The 18,724-nt window shown below is 44.1% G+C and overlaps 1 pseudogene; it reads left to right on the top strand.

Moving 5' to 3' along the window:
* Nucleotides 1–15,233, top strand: part of LOC106603424 (integrator complex subunit 2-like) — a 55,690-nt pseudogene extending 40,457 nt beyond the window's left edge.
* The last annotated feature ends 3,491 nt before the right edge of the window (nt 15,234–18,724 follow it).

Below are 18,724 nucleotides of genomic sequence, written 5' to 3'. Positions count from 1 at the left end.
CCGGCCAGGGGAGTGGGCGAGGTATATTCCCTGGGCAGAGTTAGCCCAGAACTCACTTCGCCACTCCTCGCCACTCCTCTACTAACATGTCACCCTTCCTGTGTTAGGGTACCAGCCGGTCCTGGCCCCATGGCACCAGAGCCAGACCGAGGCTCCTGCGGTGGAGGACTGGGTTCAGCACTCCAAGGAGACCTGGAAAGCAGTACAGGACTCACTGAAGGAGGCCAGTGCTAGGCAGAAAAGGAGTGCTGACCGCCACCGCAGTGAGGCGCCGGTGTTCGCACCGGGTGACAGGGTCTGGCTCTCGACCCGGAACCTGTCCCTCCGCGTACCCTGCCGGAAGCTGGGGCCGCAGTGTGTGGGGCCCTTCAAAGTCCTGAGGAGGATAAACGAGGTGTGTTATCGGTTGCAACTCCCTTCCTATTACCGTATTAACCCCTCGTTTCATGTGTCTCTCCTCAGGCCGGTGGTGGCTGGTTCCCTACAAGAAGATGAGGTGCCGGAGGTCCCTCCACCCCCCCTGGACATCGGGGGGTCCCCGGCGTACAGCGTAAGGGCCATTCTGGACTCGAGACGCCGGGCGGGGGGCCTGCAGTACCTCGTGGACTGGGAGGGGTACGGTCCGGAGGAGAGGTGCTGGGTGCCGGCGGAGGACGTCTTGGACCCATCCATGTTGAAGGAGTTCCACCGCCTCCGTCCGGATCGCCCCGCGCCTCGTCCTCCGGGTCGGCCTCGAGGCCGGTGTCGGCGCGCTGCAGGAGCCGCGCGTCAGGAGGGGGGTACTGTCACGATTCCTACCGACGGTGGCGCCCCCTCCTGCTCGGGTGGCGCTCGGCGGTCGTCGTCACCGGCCTATTAGCTACCACCGATTCCCTTTTTGTTTTTCCCTTTTTTTATGTTTTCTCACCTGCCCTGAGTTAGTCATTAAGAGGGCTATTTAGTTCAGCTGGCCCGCTCCCTATTGTGCGGGATTGTCTTTCTGTGTGTCGACTGCGTTTTGTTCGACTGTGCTTGTCGAGTGTATTTTCCCTGTTGTTGGTAAACCTTTTATTTTGTGCTTGTGGTTTATTAAAATTACCACACAGTGTTCGCTGCTTCCTGCGCTTCTTTCCGCCACACAACAGACAAGCCGTTACATCTCCAAAATTAAACCAATTCTATTAATCGCCTTTGCGTATGTGCTCTATTATTATGCATACTGGATGGACTGGTTACCTTATGCTATGCTCCAAACTTTCTATCCATGAGTCTGGGAGATTTTGCAGTGCTGCTTTACAGAGTTAGCATACAATTATAATGAATTAGTATTAGCCTAGTAATAGGGTATTTTTATTTTTATTTTCATAATTTAATAGGCTGACCTCTCTCTCTCTCTCTCATTCCTTCATTCCTTTGTCGAACGCGCAGAGAGTGGGGCTGTCAACAGTTTAAGGAAATATGTTTTGTTGTGAAAACATGTCATTATCGATGTTCCCGAACAGATTTCACTTGGTTTTCCGAATTAAGCACTAGGTAGCAGCAGGAACAGGGCTAGAGAGCCCATAGCATACAGAGTTTGGGCAGAATATCACCTGTTGCACAGCGAGAGGCTGTATGCTTCTCAAACAGTGCATGTTCCTCAAACAGGGGATGATGTATGGAGTGAAATAACCGGAGTAGCCAACCCAGCATGATTTAAAAAAAATAAAAATTAAAAAAAAGCGGCCTCCATTCGCTATTCGAGTGCATACAGATGATGTGATAATGGGCCTTTTTTAAATTGAAACTAATTCGACATATTCGTAAAGAAAATATTAAATTGAGTATAGTCTGATAGTTGAAAATATGATCACTTGATGAGAGAACAGCATGTGCAGCCTGAGGCAAAGACCCGAGCGTAAGGTTTTTTTGCTACATTTTTTTGCGATATCAATAGACTATAGTTGCATAATGCAGCCCATATGTTTTTATTTTTAAGACATTCTAAGTTTTTTATCATTCGCAACTTAAGTTGTCAAATAACTCTAAATCTAGCATATAGGACCGGTTTCAAATGATTGCCACTTCAAATGCACACTCGCTCCGAAATGGGGAAAAATATCCTATCTATTTTATTCAGCAAAGTTCAGTTATATTCTTCTTACTATAAAATCATATAATATTAAATAATTGCACAGGACTTACAGTAGAAGTACATCTTGTCTGCTAAATGAACAAGCTTAGTCTATTGCATGGTGCAAATCCAGATAACATACAGTAGGCCAACTCATATTCTGTTCTTCTGAAATGCATTTTCTTCATACATTGTTTCTTTAGACCTGCCTAAAATAATGGATTTATTGTGGTGATGTATATTAAAAATATTTATTTGACTTTTTTTTAAATGTAGATGTTCCAAAGGCGCTGTGAGAGAAATTACAAGATTATGTTATAATACTGTTAGTGAGTGCTAAATGGTTGTTTTATGCAACAGAATAGAGGGTTCTTATAACTCTATTGTGTCTGTGTGAACTGAAAGTGGGCCTCATGTGGGGCTTCATGTTGACAGAAGAATTACGATGTGTTTGGGGGATAAACCTAACAAGACCGCATTCCATAGCATGAGTTAATGTTTCTGTTCTATAAGGTACCAGGGAGAGACCAGACCCTGTTTTATACACAATGAGAACAGTTTTTAAAGCAGATACTGTCTGTTAATTATTAGTATCTTTCATACAAATCTTAACGTTGTGACCCATTTCATACATCTGTTTGTCATGAACATTCTTTGTCTCGGGGCACTCAACGAATCATCTGAGGGTGATTCGTCGACCAGCCATCGTTATCGCAGAGCACTCAATCGATTCACTTTATATATGTGTGTTGTATTGACTTGCTCCCTCATTAATAAGTGAATAAAGAGTTAGTTTAAGTATAACTCTGACTTCTGTGATAAGTTTGTCTCCTCATTTGATAGTAAATGAATTAACCACCACAGCGCACATCAGCAGCTTGTTTGTGGATTGTATGCGTGGAGGCCTGGACGTGTTTATGTTAACGGTCAATTACTGTGAGACGGGCAGTCTTTTGTATGACAATAACTGGCTGCCAAAATGTCATATTTTCCACATCCCTAGTGTTACCTACTACACTTAGCAGAGTCAATATTTCTTGGATGATAAGAGGTCTTCCCACCTTTCATTAGTCCTCATTTACATCAGTGTTAGTTTAATAATATGCTCTGCTTTCCTCTTAATTGTTGTGTTGATCTAAGTGCCGATGCACCCTCCAAGCAGAAATAATGATTCCCATCAGCGGTGTGTTAATGAAGCCATGTCGGTGAAGAATCACCCCACTCTGGAAGCACTCACACTGGGTGTTTTTAAATAGACAGCAGGGCCAAATTAACCTCTCCGCTCCTTCCTCTCACTTCAGCCCAAGTCGTACTCTGCAACACTCATGGACCTGATCCCCATCAAATACCTACTCACCCAGGGCCTGCAACATGAGCTGGGGGTAAGTACAGCAAATGTACAGGGTATCCCTAAGTACTTATTACAGTAAGAAGAGGTTAGCGCGTCTTTGAATGTACATATTGTTAATCGGTCATATTTAAAGATGAACCAGTATCTGGGCAAAGGTGATGAATTAAATGATAAATATGACGAGATATCCTTTCTGCCCAAAAAGCTACCATTCACGCTACCATTCACTAGCTCTGCAAGTGTTATATTGTCAAAATACATTTGTTACTCACCAAATATGCCTGGCCTGCCTGCAACTATTATAATTTACTGATGTTTCACATGGTATGTACGTTCAAGAAAGGTTAAACAATTATAATACAAGCAACCCCAAAAATATAAATGTAGTATTTTTGACCAGAAGAGTCATCTTTTTTGGAGGTACATACCGAGTTTGTCACGTCCTGACCAGTAAAGGGGTCATTTGTCATTGTAGTATGGTCAGGACGTGGCAGGGGGTTGTTTATTTAGAGGGGATTTGTTCTAGTTTTCATTTTCTATGTTCGTTTTCTATGTGTGGCTGAGTATGGTTTCCAATCAGAGGCAGGTGTCTTTCGTTGTCTCTGATTGGAAGCCATACTTAGGCAGCCCTTTTTTCCTATGGGTTTGTGGGTGGTTGTTTTCTGTATAGCCTGTGTGCCTTATGGAATTGTTTCGTCATTTGTTTATTTTGTTTGAGTGTTCGAAATAAAGAAGGAAGATGAGCACTATACCCGCTGAGCCTTGGTCTGTCCCTTACGCCGCTTATGACAGGGTTTAACGGCAGTAAATGACAATAGTTGCATGCAGCTTAAATGGTAGCTTTCTGGGCAGAGAGATCTCGTCATTTTTCACGCCTCCTTTGCCCAGATACTGGTTCAAATTATAGCCTTACTCAGCACCCAGATCATTTACAGGGTCAACTGTATAATTTGTAACTTTAACTGTAAAGTGCAATTTGTTATATATTTGTTAATGTTATGAAAGCAGCTAGTCAGCCTACTCATTAACCTAGAACACTTTCTCTTTAGGGCCTCTGGGAAGTTCAGGTACTCACCCTTTTGCCAGGTAGCCAGTGTTTAGTGTAGGCTACTATCAACCTAATGCAAGCTGTTCTTACCTGCCAATTTGTAACACTGTGTATTATTTTGGAGGACAATATTCAAACCAACTTGTTTCAGAGTATTAACCTTTAGGGTCAGCATTCTTTTTCCTTTGCTTGTTTTAATGTGACATGTCTTTTAACTCCTCTCCCCCCAGGCCTCAACTCGGCCTTGCTGCATCTGCTGGCCGAGTTGAGGGATAGTTTGTGCAGACCTAGAAAGAGCTCAATAAAGTATATTGTGCAGAGTTGGGCTTTGGGAGTGTAGTTGGGAGTCAATACAGGAGAGGCGGTATAGACTCAGTATGAGTGAGTGGGATAAACACAGGGTCATGTTATGAAGAGGAGATTCAGATGGCTTTAGGAACAGTGTATTGTAATCCTGCAGTGAGGGCTTCAGTGTCTGGAGGATTATCATGCCTCTAATAGAGATGGAACCCCTTGATGGGTCATCATGTGTACGTCCCACATGGCACCCTATTCTCTATATAGTACAGTACTGTTGTAGTAGTACAATATGTAGGGCATAGGGTGCCATTTGAGACGCAAACCCCTGACTAAACACTTTCTCCCTGTCACGGAATCAGCCCTACTACTCCTGCATAGCTCTAAGGCACTGCTAACCTAATGTAATGTCATCTGTAAAACTACATCTGATTAGGAGGGAAATAAAAAACACACAATTTAATCCAACATTCAAGAGACCTTTTCTTTGTAAAAAAAATAAATTCTAAATGAGAATCTTAAAGTGGAGTTTTTTTGTGGTTATGTAATTACACTGATGTGCCACTGAAACAAGTAGCTGTTTTTAGAAAAGGAGGAGAGGGAGAAAGAGGGAGAAGGCCCAGAGGTGACGGTCTCCTGTATTACAGTAGACACAGAAAGAGGAATACAGAGAAAGAGAGGAGGGCTCCCACACTGCAGCAGAACTGAGGCTTGATGCTGCTCAGTGGAGGCTGGGATGCAAGCAGTGCTTTTATATCATGGTGATATTAACAGCCTCTGTTGGGGAGGTTGACCTTTCTAAGTGTATGACTCTGCTGCAGAACAGTGAAGAGTTGACTAGCTCTCTTTCCTTGCTACCCATGCCATCTGTTCCCTCCATCCATGTTCATGTGAATTAACTGGACAAATGAAAGCAAGCCTCACCATTGACCTATGCTATATCACCTTCAAGCTATTATCTGGTTTCAGATCAGTGGAGTGGAAAGAAAGTAGACTTGATGATATCATGCCACTCTATAACACTCTGGGCAAGTTTCCCCAAACCAGAGACAGCCTAGTTCAGGATTATAAAATCCATTGAAAGTGCTTTTTATTCAAGGACTAGGTTTGATTTCTGTCCGGGAAACCAACCCTAAATATACTGTATTAAAATTCCACTAAATACTCTATCACACTCTCTCCCCAGCCTTCCAGAGGTTCTGTCCAGTGGTCCTAGACTGATGAGGATGCTGGACCACCTGACCCTGCTGTCAGCTGGAGACCTGATCCCCTACGCTGAGGCTCTGATGGGTAGCATGGGGCTCCTACTGGGCCCTGGGGTCCCCCTGACACATCCCCCAGACCCTCAACAAGCTCTGGATGGTCCTCAACAGTCATGCCCCTCAGGTCAGCATGATAAATTTAGGGTTATGGGAAGGGCTGGCTCAGTGGATAGTACGACCAGTGATGGGCCCAATTCCTGAGTGTAAATGTCAATTACATCCATTTTTTTTTACATCCTACATGAATGACATCTGGATAGGACTTAGTCTCTCTGTGAAGTGATCCTAGTTAATGAATGAATCAGGGCTACTGGTAGGTCAGCTCTTCTGGCCTTCAGCCTCTGTGTTCATTGGTGGTGATAAGGGGATTGACCCTCACTGACCCATTGTCCCCAGGAGCACAGAGCCACAGTCAGCAGGAGCAGGCAGGCAGACCAATCGATACCCGCAAGCTAAGCTGCCCTGTAACCAGGACAGCTCAGGGCAGGATAAAGGGAGGGGTCTCTCCAGGGTTTGGGTTTAATGGATCGTTTTTTTTCTTCCTCCTCCCCTCTGTACTCGTCTGTGGTGGTATTGAATGGTGCGGAGGGAGTGATGAAGCAGAGAGCGGTGGTGTTGGAGTGTCAGCCTCAGAGGAACCATTGATTAATGTCAGCTAGTCTGCAGTAGGGAACACCGACAACAGACTCTTGGTGTAGAAGAACTGTTGGTTACAGCTGATTCTCTGTGAAAGTACAATGTGTCCATGGTTTAATGGCACCATTTGAGTTTTCAATGGGAAACTGAAAGATATTGCAAGCAATTGGATGGATTTGATTATCACAAAATAAATCTGCAACAGGCATGGCTAGTAGTAACTAAATAATCCGTAAAAATAAACATGAAACTAAATAATACGTACAAATAAACATGAAACTATCTTATTTTCACGTATAGAAAATGTAAATGTGTGTTCTTATTGGACAGGTTCAGGTACCTCACTGTTGCAATGTGTCTCAAAACGTTTTCTGTCGACTGAACATGCTCCTGCTCTCTGTCCCTGAATGAGTGTTGTAACTGGGTCATGTTCAGTTGGCCACAGCATAGCAAAACATTCTACAACAGAAAACAAATGTGTTCTTATTGGACAAGTTCAAGTAACAACTTGGCACGTTTAATAGGGACATGCTCTGCTCTCTGTCCCTGAGTTACCCAGGCTGTGGGTGATGACAGTGAATGCGCTGCAGCCCTCAGGGAAGATGCTGAGGCAGCAGAGGTACACTCAGAACCTGATGGTGGACCCCCTCATCATGCTGCGCAGTGGCCAGAGGGTCTACAGGTAGAGTATCACTTGGCTACCTTTCCTACTGCACCTGTTTCTTTGCTTACTATTTTATATTAGATCACTATATTTGAGATTGTTGTACAATGAAAAGTGTTAAAAAGGAAATAATTATTTATGATCAAATATTTAGTTTAGGTATATTTTTCAGGACAAAAAAATGCTTACTGAGCCTGGAATATGTTTGACATTAATCAGATAATAAAGTATACATATAATATGTGAGTAAATTCACTAAGTGGGCAATTCCACGGTAAGAGTGATGCTGAGACTCAGATTTTTCAAAATGTATGTAAAACTAAAGCCAATGATTGCAAAATTAAACAAACCATACAACTCTGCACAGGGACAAGGAATGTGTTTTTGTAACATGTTCTGTGGAAATTGTTAAAAGTAGTCCTTGTTTGAGTTGTATAGTTTGCAACCATTGTTTTTGGTTTGACATACATTTTAAAGTGAAAAATCTGAGTCTCCGCATCACTCTGTTACCGTAGAATTTCCCATGTCTAAAATTGAACATATATCTATTGTGTGTTTCACCACAAAATGTTTTTTTTGTACATGTGAGTAAATAAACTGTTTGTCCCCAGGTGTCCCCCCTGATGGACATTGTCCTCCACGTGCTGAACAGCTAGCTACCTACTGGCCTCCAAGGCCTACCTCAACTTCCACCTAAAGGAGACCACAAACTTTGACCCTCTCTAACCTGGGCCTAGGACAGGCTGGGCAGCCAGACACACCAGAGAAGAGCTTAAGAACGCCCTGCTGGCTGCTCAGGTAACACACAGTGACACACACAGTGTATAGTATGTCAGTCATTTTAGTTGTAAGTAGAATCCCACATGGTGTGTGTCTTGTGCTTCTTTCTGCCTCCAGGACAGTGCAGCAGTCCAGACCCTGCTGGAGGTGTCTGCCCACCTCAGAGGAGCAGCAGGGCCCTCTAAGGGCCGTGGCCAGGGGCGATGCTGGGAGCCTGCTGAGGAGGATGAGGGGCACCCCATGTCCATAAAATAAGAAGGGGGAGGGCGAACCGGAGGGGGGGCTACTCATTGACCTACAAGAGGTGCAGTGTCTCATCTGCTGTCTGCTGCACCAGATGTTCATTGCTGACCCCAACATCGCCAAGCTGGTGCACTTCCAGGTAAACCCTTCTACTACGTAGAAGAGATGTTCTTGCCAAATTCTAATCTCAAATTCTAGCCCTTTTGTCGATAAGGCTCCGAGAGCTGAAAGGACCATGTTTATATGATCACATGTCAACGCAGCATTTAGTCATAACAAACAACATAACAAAATGGTGTCTACCATAAGATTCCCACGGGGGGCCAGCACGGAAAAAAAAAATGTATGAAATGTATGCATTCACTACTGTAAGTCGCTCTGGATAAGAGCGTCTGCTAAATGACTAAAATGTAATGTAAATGTAAGATCATAAGTGTGCCACAGAAGTGCTGTTGTCAGTGATCTGTGCCTGAGTGGTGAGAGGGGAATCAGTTGCCTGCAGCCTGAATGACTGCAGCAGTCCCAGACAGTCCCAGTAGTAGGACGCTGCCATATGTTTCACTTCATCAACCCAATCCTGCCTCTCTGTCGCAGTAATCCTGCATGCCTGGATCCTTGCTGTGCACACAAGCTGCTGCTGTGTGTGTGTGTGTTTACATCACAAGATAGAAGAACCTCAGTCAAAGGCACTACTAAAGCCTGTCGCATGCTTCCCAAACATTTAGCGCATATATTATGATTACATTTGGATGTTTTTTTTGTTTTTTTTTCGGCTGTTCGAGAACACATTTTGTTCTTGAGGCAAGTCAAAGTTGGGTAGCCGAAGTCTACGCCCCTTTGTCTGGGATTTGGTCAACAGTACTACTCCTAGTAGGAATGGGAACTATGGACGGGATTCTTCAATTAAGTGTTTATCATTCAACAAGAGATGACTAGTTTTCATGCTAGTTTTTTCACTTGAAAAATTGCACCAAACATCTTAGTTAGATGTAAAATTGCGCGGCTAAGACCTAATTACAGATTTCTTGATTTATTCTGGATGAATTCAGACTATTTTGAGTAAGTGTGTAGTGGCTAGGTTGCTACGGCATCTCTAGATGAACAAACGGTAATATTGCTTTTGTTTTTCAGACAAAGGTCTTTATAAGGTAGTGCAAGGCACAGATGTTCGCTTCACCTAGCCGAGTTCGGCTAGGAGAAAACCGAACCTAGTATGCAGGCGCCTGCTCTTCATTCCATTTTTTTTTTTACTTGAATTTCTTTCTCTTTTTGTCTCCTCTCATTTTCTCTCTCAGGGTTACCCTCAAACTTTACTACCTCTGACTGTGGCAGGCATCCCCTCCATCCATATCTGCCTGGACTTCATCCCAGAGCTGTCTGGCCCAGCCCCAGCTGAAGAAACAGGTAAGGCCTCCTACCCTCTCGTCTGGCATCCAAGCCCACAACCCTGAGCTACATTAGCCATGTGTCTTTGTCAGTGTTTTCTACTGAACAACAATATAAAGGCAACATGTAAAGTGTTGGTCCCATGTTTCATGAGCTGAAATAAAAGATCACAGAAATGTTCTATACGCACAGAAAGCTTATTTCTCTAAAATGTTGGCCACAAATTAGTTTACAGTGCCCCTGGAAAGTTTTCAGACCCCTTGACTTTTTCCACGTTTTGTTAGGTTACAGCCTTATTCTAAAATGAATTACATTATTTTTCTCCCTCATCAATCTGCCCACAATACCCCATAATGACAAAGCAAAAACAGTTTATTTATTTATTTATAGAAATATCACATTTACATAAGTATTCAGACCCTTTACTCAAGTTTTGCACACCTGTATTTGGGGAGTTTCTCCCATTCTTCCCTGCAAATCCTCTCAAGCGCTGGCAGGTTGGATGGGGAGTGTTGCTGCACAGCTATTTTCAGTTCTCTTCAGAGATGTTCGATCGGGTTCAAGTCCGGGCTCTGGCTGGGACACTCAAGGACATTCAGAGACTTGTCCCGAAGCCACTCCTGTGTTGCCCTTGGCTGTGTGCTTAGGGTCAGTGTCCTGTTAGGTGAACCTTCGCCCCAGTCTGAGGTCCTGAGCACTCTGGAGCAGGTTTTCATCAATGATTTCTCTGTACTTTGCTTCGTTCATCTTTCCCTCGATTCTGACTAATTTCCAAGTCCCTGCCGCTGAAAAACATGCCCACAGCATGATGCTGCCACCACCATGCTTCACCGTAGGAATGGTGCCAGGTTTCCTCCAGACTTGACGCTTGGCATTCAGGCCAAAGAGTTCGATCTTCGTTTTGTTGGAATCAGCTAAACTTTGAACATTGAGATATTAAATAGATGATAGAGACGAAGCCTTGAATAGAAAGAGTCTGTAAAAAAAAAAGCCAGAAGGCTTTGGAATGTGTTTCATGGAGGAGAGGAGAGCGATATGTTGATATAGGGAAGACGGATGGATATCTGTGGATTAGGTGAAGGAGGGGTTGAGGTCAGGAGGTGAGGGGTGAGGTCAGTTCCCCTTAAGGGAATAATCAGGGTTAGTATCTGGTTACCTTTCTCTTGGGCATAAACTAAAGATGGAGAGAGGGAGTGTCTTAGGTAGGATGCATATAACTGTGATGTCACAAATGTTTTGCTGTCTGATTACAGCTGTACAGAACCTTTAGGATTAATTTAACTTGGTTAAAGCTTCTCTAGTGTCTGAGTTATTTACTCTGAAAAATAAGAACCTAACAGTTATCAGACCAGCGAATCTGTTTCTCATGGTCTGGGAGTCTTTAGGTGCCTTTTGGCAAACTCCAAGTGGGCTGTCATGTGCCTTTTTACTGAGGAGTGGCTTCCGTCTGGCCACTCTTCCATAAAGGTCTGATTGGTGGAATGCTGCAGAGATGGTTCTTTCTGGAAGGTTCTCTCATCTCCACAAAAGGAACTCTGGAGCTCTGACAGAGTGACCCTAGGGTTCTTGGTCACCTCCCTGACCAAGGCCCTTCACCCACGACTGCTCAGTTTTGGCTGGGGGGGCAGCTCTAGGAAGAGTCTTTTAAGAATGATGGAGACCACTGTATTCTTGGGGACCTTCAATGCAGCATACATTTTTTTGCTACCCTTCCCAGATTTGTGTCTCGACACAATCCTGTCTCGGATCTCTACGGACAATTCCTTCGACCTCACGGCTTGGTTTTTGCTCTAACATGCACTGTTATGTCTCCAATCAAGTTGTAGAAACATCTCAAGGATGATCAATGGAAACAGGATGCACCTGAGCTCAATTTTGAGTAAATTTTGGGTCTGAATTCTTATGTCAAGGTAAGTTTTTATTTTTAATAAATTTGCAAACATTTCTAAAATCCAGTTTTTGCTTTGTCATTATGGGGTATTGTGTGTAGATTTAAAAAACAATTGAATCAATTTTAGAATAAGGCTGTAAGGTAATGTGGAGGGAAAAAAGTCAAGATGCATTTCGCCTGTGCCAAGAGAATCTGACAGGTATGGCATATCAAGAAGCTGATTAAACACCATGATCATAACACAGGTGCACCTTGTGCTGGGGACAATAAGGCCACTCTAAAATGTGCAATTTTGTCACACAACACAAAGCCACAGATGTCTCAAGTTTAGAGGGAGCGTGCAATTGGCATGCTGACTGCAGGCTTGTCCACCAGAGCAGCTGTTGCCAGATAATTGAATGTTAATTTCTGTACCATAAGCCACCTCCAATGTCGTTTTGGAGAATTTGACAGTACGTCCAACCAGCCTCACAACCGCAGACGGTGTGTAACCACGCCAGCCCAGGACCTCAACATCCAGCTTCTTCACCGGCGGGATTGTCCAGGTCAGCTACCCTGCAGCTGATGAAACTGTGGGTTTGCACAACGAAATAATTTTTTCCCAAACTGTCAGAAATCGTCTCAGGGAAGCTCATCTGCGTGCTCGTCATCCTCACCAGGGTCTTGATCTGACTGCAGTTTGGCATCGTAACCGACTTCAGTGGGCAAATGCTCACCTTTGATGGCCACTGGCACTCTAGAGAGGTGTGCTCTTCACGGATGAATCCCGGTTTCAACTGTACCGGGCAGCAGGCAGGCAGCGTGTATGGCGTTGTGTGGGCGAGCGGTTTGCTAATGTCAACATTGTGAACACAGTGCCCCATGGTGGAGTTATGGTATGGGCAGGCATACGCTACAGACGACAAACACAATTGCATTTTATTGATGGCAATTTGAATGCACAGAAATACCGTGATGGTTCCTAAAGTCCATTGTTGTGCTATTCATCCGCTGCCTGAAAATGTCCCAGTTCTTCCATGACTTGCATACTCACCAGACATGTCACCCATTGAGCATTTTTTGGGATGCTCTGGATCGACGTGTACAACAGCGTGTTACAGCGCCTGACAAATATCCATCAACTTCGCTCAGCCATTGAAGAAGAGTGGGACAGTCTGCAATCAACAGCCTGATCAACTCTGTCGGTCCCAGGGCCTCCCAGGTGGTGCAGTGGTCTAAGCTGTGCCACCAGAGATTCTGGGTTTGAGCCCAGGCTCTGCCGCAGCCGGCTGCGACCGGGAGGCTCATGGGGCAACGCACAATTGGCCCAGCATCGTCCGGGTTAGGGAGGGTTTGGCCGGCAGGGATATCCTTGTCTCATCGCGCACTAGCGACTCCTGTGGCGGGCCGGGCGCAGTGCACGCTGACCAGGTTGCTAGGTGTACGGTGTTTCCTCCGACACATTGGTGTGGCTGGCTTCCGGGTTGGATGTGCGTTGTGTCAAGAAGCAATGCGGCTTGGTTGGGTTGTGTTTCAGCGGATGCATGGCTCTCGACCTTCGCCTCTCCCGAGTCTGTATGGGAGTTGCAGCGATGAGACAAGACTGTAATTACTACCAATTGGATACCACGAAATTGGGGAGAAAAAAGGGGTAAAAATAATAAATAAAATAAAAATATATTCAAAAAAATTGTTGGTCACACTACATACTGACTGTATTTTTTTTTCTTCGAATCTGTGACCTACAGATGCTGTATTCCCAGTCCAATGAAATCCATAGATTGGGGCCTAATTTATTTCAATTGACTGATTTTCCTTATATGAACTTTAACTCAGTAAAATCTTTGAAATTGTTGCATGTTGTGTTTTTATATTTTTGTTCAGTGTACATCAATTAGTTTCCAGGCCAAAAGATGTATAGGGCCTGTATACATTTATAATGGAAACCTGTGTCTCTGGATGGGAAGGACTGGCATTAACTATGGTTCTTGTCTCCCTCTACAGATCTTTCCCATCCAGCTGCTGTCCCACCTGTGTTCCCAGTACACCTTGCCCAAGTCCCTCAGCGTGGCCCGTCTGGCTGTCAGCGTCATGGCTACCCTGCTCACAGGTCAGCTCCCTCCCTCCCTCCCTCCCTCCCTCCCTCCCTCCCTCCCTCCCTCCCTCCCTCCCTCCCCCTCCCTCCCTCCCTCCCTCCCTCCCTCCCTCCCTCCCTCCCTCCCTCCCTCCCTCCCTCCCCCCATCTCTCTACCTTGTCATGGTTGCCCCTCTCTTTCCTCCCGTTACTACATGTCCTACTTGCAGTGCCTCCCTTTCTGTACTTTAATATGTTACTGCCATCTCCTGGTGGGTCTCGGTTAGCGCAGTATTACTCATGATATACTTTTTTTCTGTTTGTACTCACTTCCCTGCTGTTCATTAAGTTTTTCTTTTTTTCATGCCCACTCTGCTGTGCCTGGTGGCATTCTGCCAGGCCTTCCCTCCGCTCTACGATGACGTGATGGCCCTGCTGGTGCAGGTGTGACAGGTCTGTGCCTCTGATTTTGCCACCAAGGCCAGGGATATAGACCCACTCATCACCAATAAGTTTGTGTGTTCATGATGCACGGGTTGACTCTTAAACCGCAGTCCCTGTGGTTATATCTGCAAGAAGTGTGGGTTTAGGGTCATGAAATATTGTGTGGATGAAGAGCAGGTGGGTGGTGGGCTGATTTGAATAAAAAGAAAACAATGCATTAAAAATCCATAAATGTACAATTCATATCTATAGGTTACTTTTATTTATTTCATTAATTGCATTAGTGCGTAGCCTAAGTTAAGGGTTAACTGTATGCTCGCCAAATATACGGCTAATGCCAAATGCTTTTGCGCAGAAAAGGTTAACGTCGATCCACTGAGGCAAAAAGGACAACGTCGGAGATTAAATAACAAGAGATAACCTGCAAATGGAAAGTTGAAAGTAAATCGAAGGGAAGGCCAGAACAGTAGCCTAATGTTCGGAAAAGATTTGATGAAGTGGTAAAAGAGGATGATAGAAGTGCTGGATATGTTGTGTGATGATTGTGAGGCGCCATACAAATTTGACAGTCACAAGACAGGGACTTCAAAATGGCACATCAAGGGAATTGTACTGTTCAGATGGGTTAAATGGAACAGTAGCCTAACTGAAATCTGGACACTGACTAAGTCTATAACCTCTCACATAGCCTAATATTAAGCTTTTCTTGCAGTAAAATTATACACCAAATATAGATTTTGTTTAGGGAACAGGAGTGGAGAAATGTTTTCTTTCTTTTAGCTCTCATGAGAATTCATGTGCGAATAGGGGGGTCTGTAAAGGTGGTGCTGCTATCTTTATCAGCATCATAAAATCTGATAGTATTTCAACCACATAAAATAATATGCATCCAAGCTTAACTGAAATCATATCAAAAACATGTTGGGTAGTTTGAACAGCTTTTGATTTCCTTAAAACCAGTCGGGCGGTTGCGAATGGGTTATTAGCCATTGCGTGTGAGTTAACAAACATCTGACCCACGCATCACTTGTGTTTGTCTGTGAGATTAAATAAAAATATTTTTTGTGTGCTATGCATCTCATTCTAGTTGCCTTGTTTCACTCAAGTCTTTTCCTCTAATATTGATTGAGTAGTGTTGGACCTAATTATTGGAGAAGCCGAAGACCATGACCTGGATTGATTTTTTGGAATGCTGGCGTAGATTTACTCATTAGTGTAATTACATCAGAGACGTGATCGATTCGCAGTCGGTTTCACCAAAATGTCAGTCCATTCTGGAGTTCAATGAAAAAGTGCACTTCAATGGAGAAATTATATGTCCTGAACCATATAGTCATTTCTAAAGGTGTATCAAGGCAGCAGGCAAATTCAATAAATGTAAAATATTATAGATTGGCTAACAGTTGAGGAAATACTGACTGTCATCTGTTTTTATAAGTTTTATAACTTACACACACTTACCCCACCAGACATGCCAGAAGGGGTCTTTTCACAGTCCCCAGGTCCAGAACAAATTCTAGAAAACGTACAGTTTATACAGAGCCATGAGTGCATGGAACTCCCATCTTCTATAGTGTGCGAACAGCAAACCTTGTTTCAAAAAACAAATAAAGCAACACCTCACAACCATGTGACCTACTTGTTGTGTGTATATACAGACATGAACAGTTGAAGTCGGAAGTTTACATACACTTAGGTTGGAGTCATTAAAACTTGTTTTTCAACCACTCCACAAATTTCTTGTTAACACACTATAGTTTTGGCAAGTCGGTTAGGACATCTACTTTGTGCATGACAAGTCATTTTTCCAACAATTGTTTTCAGACAGATTATTTCACTTATAATTCCCTGTATCACAATTCCAGTGGGTCAGAAGTTTACATACACTTAAGTTGACTGTGCCTTTAAACAGCTTGGAAAATTCCAGAAAATAATGTAATGGCTTTAGAAGCTTCTGATAGGCTAATTGACATCATTTGAGTCAATTGGAGGTGTACCTGTGGATGTATTTTAAGGCCTACCTTCAAACTCAGTGCCTCTTTGCTTGACATCATGGGAAAATCCAAAGAAATCAGCCAAGACCTCAAAAAAATTGTAGACCTCCACAAGTCTGGTTCATCCTTGGGAGCAATTTCCAAACACCTGAAGGTACCAAGTATAAATACCATGGGACCACGCAGCTGTCATACCGCTCAGGAAGGAGACGCGTTTTGTCTCCTAGAGATGAATGTACTTTGGTGCCAAAAGTGCAAATCAATCCCAGAACAACAGCAAAGGACCTTGTGAAGATGCTGGAGGAAACAGGTACAAAAGTATCTATATCCACAGTAAAACGAGTCCTATATCAACATAACCTGAAAGGCCACTCAGCAAGGAAGAAGCCACTGCTCCAAAACCAACATAAAAAAGCCAGACTACGGTTTGCAACTGCACATGGGGACAAAGATCGCCCTTTTTGGAGAAATGTCCTCTGGTCTGATGAAACAAAAATAGAACTGTTTGGCCATAACGAACATTGTTATGTTTGGAGGAAAAAGGGGGAGGCTTGCAAGCCGAAGAACACCATCCCAACCGTGGAGCACGGGGGTGGCAGCATCTTGCTGTGGGGGTGCTTTGCTGCAGGATGGACTGGTGCATTTCACAAAATAGATAGCATCATGAGGAGGACAATTATGTGGATATATTGAAGCAAAATCTCAAGACATCAGTCAGGAAGTTAAAGCTTGGTCGCAAATGCTTGGGGTCTTCCAAATGGACAATGACCCCAAGCATACTTCCAAAGTTGTGGCAAAATGGCTTAAGGACAACAAAGTTAAGGTATTGGAATGGCAATCACAAAGCCCTGACCTCATTCCTATAGAACATTTGTGGGCAGAACTGAAAAAGTGTGTGCGAGCAAGTGTTTTGTAGGTATTGAAAGATATACAGCAAATTGTCTGTTTTCTTGGCCACTGTCAACATATATTTTTCTAATCTGCATGTCTTATTTTTCCCAGCAAAAACATTTATTTTTGAAGTGGTCAGGTGACAGAGGTGCTCATTGGGATTGAGATCCAGGCTCTTCACTGGTCATGGCAGAACACGGACATTCCTGTCTTGCAGGAAATCATGCACAGAACGAGCAGTATGGCTGGTGGCATTGTCAGGATGAGCCTGCAGGAAGGGTACCACATGAGGGAGGAGGATGTCTTCCCTGTAGCGCACAGTGTTGAGATTGCTTGCAATGACGACAAGCTCAGTCCGATGATGCTGTGACAACTCCGCCCCAGACCATGACGGACCCTCCACCTCCAAATCTATCCTGCTCCAGAGTACAGGCCTCGGAGTAATGCTCATTCCTTCGACGATGAACGCGAATCCGACCATCACCCCTGGTGAGACAAAACCGTGACTCGTCAGTGAAGAGCACTTTTTGCCAGTTCTGTTTGGTCCAGCAACGGTGGGTTTGTGCCCATAGGCGACGTTGTTGCCGGCGATGTCTGGTGAGGACCTGCCTTACAACAGGCCTACAAGCCCTCAGTCCAGCCTCTCTCAGCCTATTGCGGACAGTCTGAGCACTGATGGAGGGATTGTGCAATCCTGGTGTGACTCGGGAAGTTGTTGTTGCCATCCTTTACCTGTCCCGCAGGTGTGTTGTTCGGAGGTACCGATCCTGTGCAGGTGTTGTTACACATGGTCTGCCACTGCGAGGACGATTAGCTGTCCATCCTGTCTCCCTGTAGCGCTGTCTTCGCGTCTCACAGTATGGACATTGCAATTTATTGCCCTGGCCACATCTGCAGTCCTCATGCCTCCTTGCAGCATGCCTAAGGCACATTCACGCAGATGAGCAGGGACCCTTGCCATCTTTCTTTTGGTGTTTTTGAGTCAGTAGAAAGGCCTCTTTAGTGTCCTAAGTTTTCAGAACTGTGACCTTAATTGCGTACCGTCTGTAAGCTGTTAGTGTCTTAACGACCATTCCACAGGGTGCCTGTTCATTAATTGTTTATGGTTCATTGAATAAGCATGGGAAACAGTGTTTAAACCCTTTACAATGAAGATCTGTGAAGTTAATTTGTAAAAATCCTAATCTTTGAAAGACAGGGTCTTGAAAAAGGGACATTCTTTTTTTGCTAAGTTTATTTTACTATCTTGTTTGTATGAAAATAATTCAACTTAAACTGAGACTCATCTATATGACGTTGCCACATGAAGCAGGATGAACTTCAGATATTGCAGGATCAGCGTAATGCAAGACGATGCACTCACGCCTGTGTGCAGATACTGAGTGCATCGTCTTGCATTGTGCTGATCCTGCAATATCTGAAGTTCATCCTGCTCATGTGGCAACGTCATATCGATGAGTCTCAGTTTAAGTTGAATTTTTTTCTGCTACAACGTGATAGCTGCGGATCCAAAACTGCAGAGAAGTTTATTCTTGCGAATATACAAATTCTGCTGTTCGTGTGTCGCTAACTTTACCTTTAAAGTAAGCACATTCATGATTTTATGAAAGCAATGCATTAAGGTTTATTGTATTTGATCTATTTCAAGCGTTCTTTATCTGGTTGCGTTTGACTGTTGCTTAATGTATAGGT

The sequence above is a fragment of the Salmo salar genome, chromosome ssa04 (genome assembly GCF_905237065.1).
Source record: "Salmo salar chromosome ssa04, Ssal_v3.1, whole genome shotgun sequence".
NCBI lineage: Eukaryota > Metazoa > Chordata > Actinopteri > Salmoniformes > Salmonidae > Salmo > Salmo salar.
This window is presented reverse-complemented; position numbering and strand designations above follow the sequence as displayed.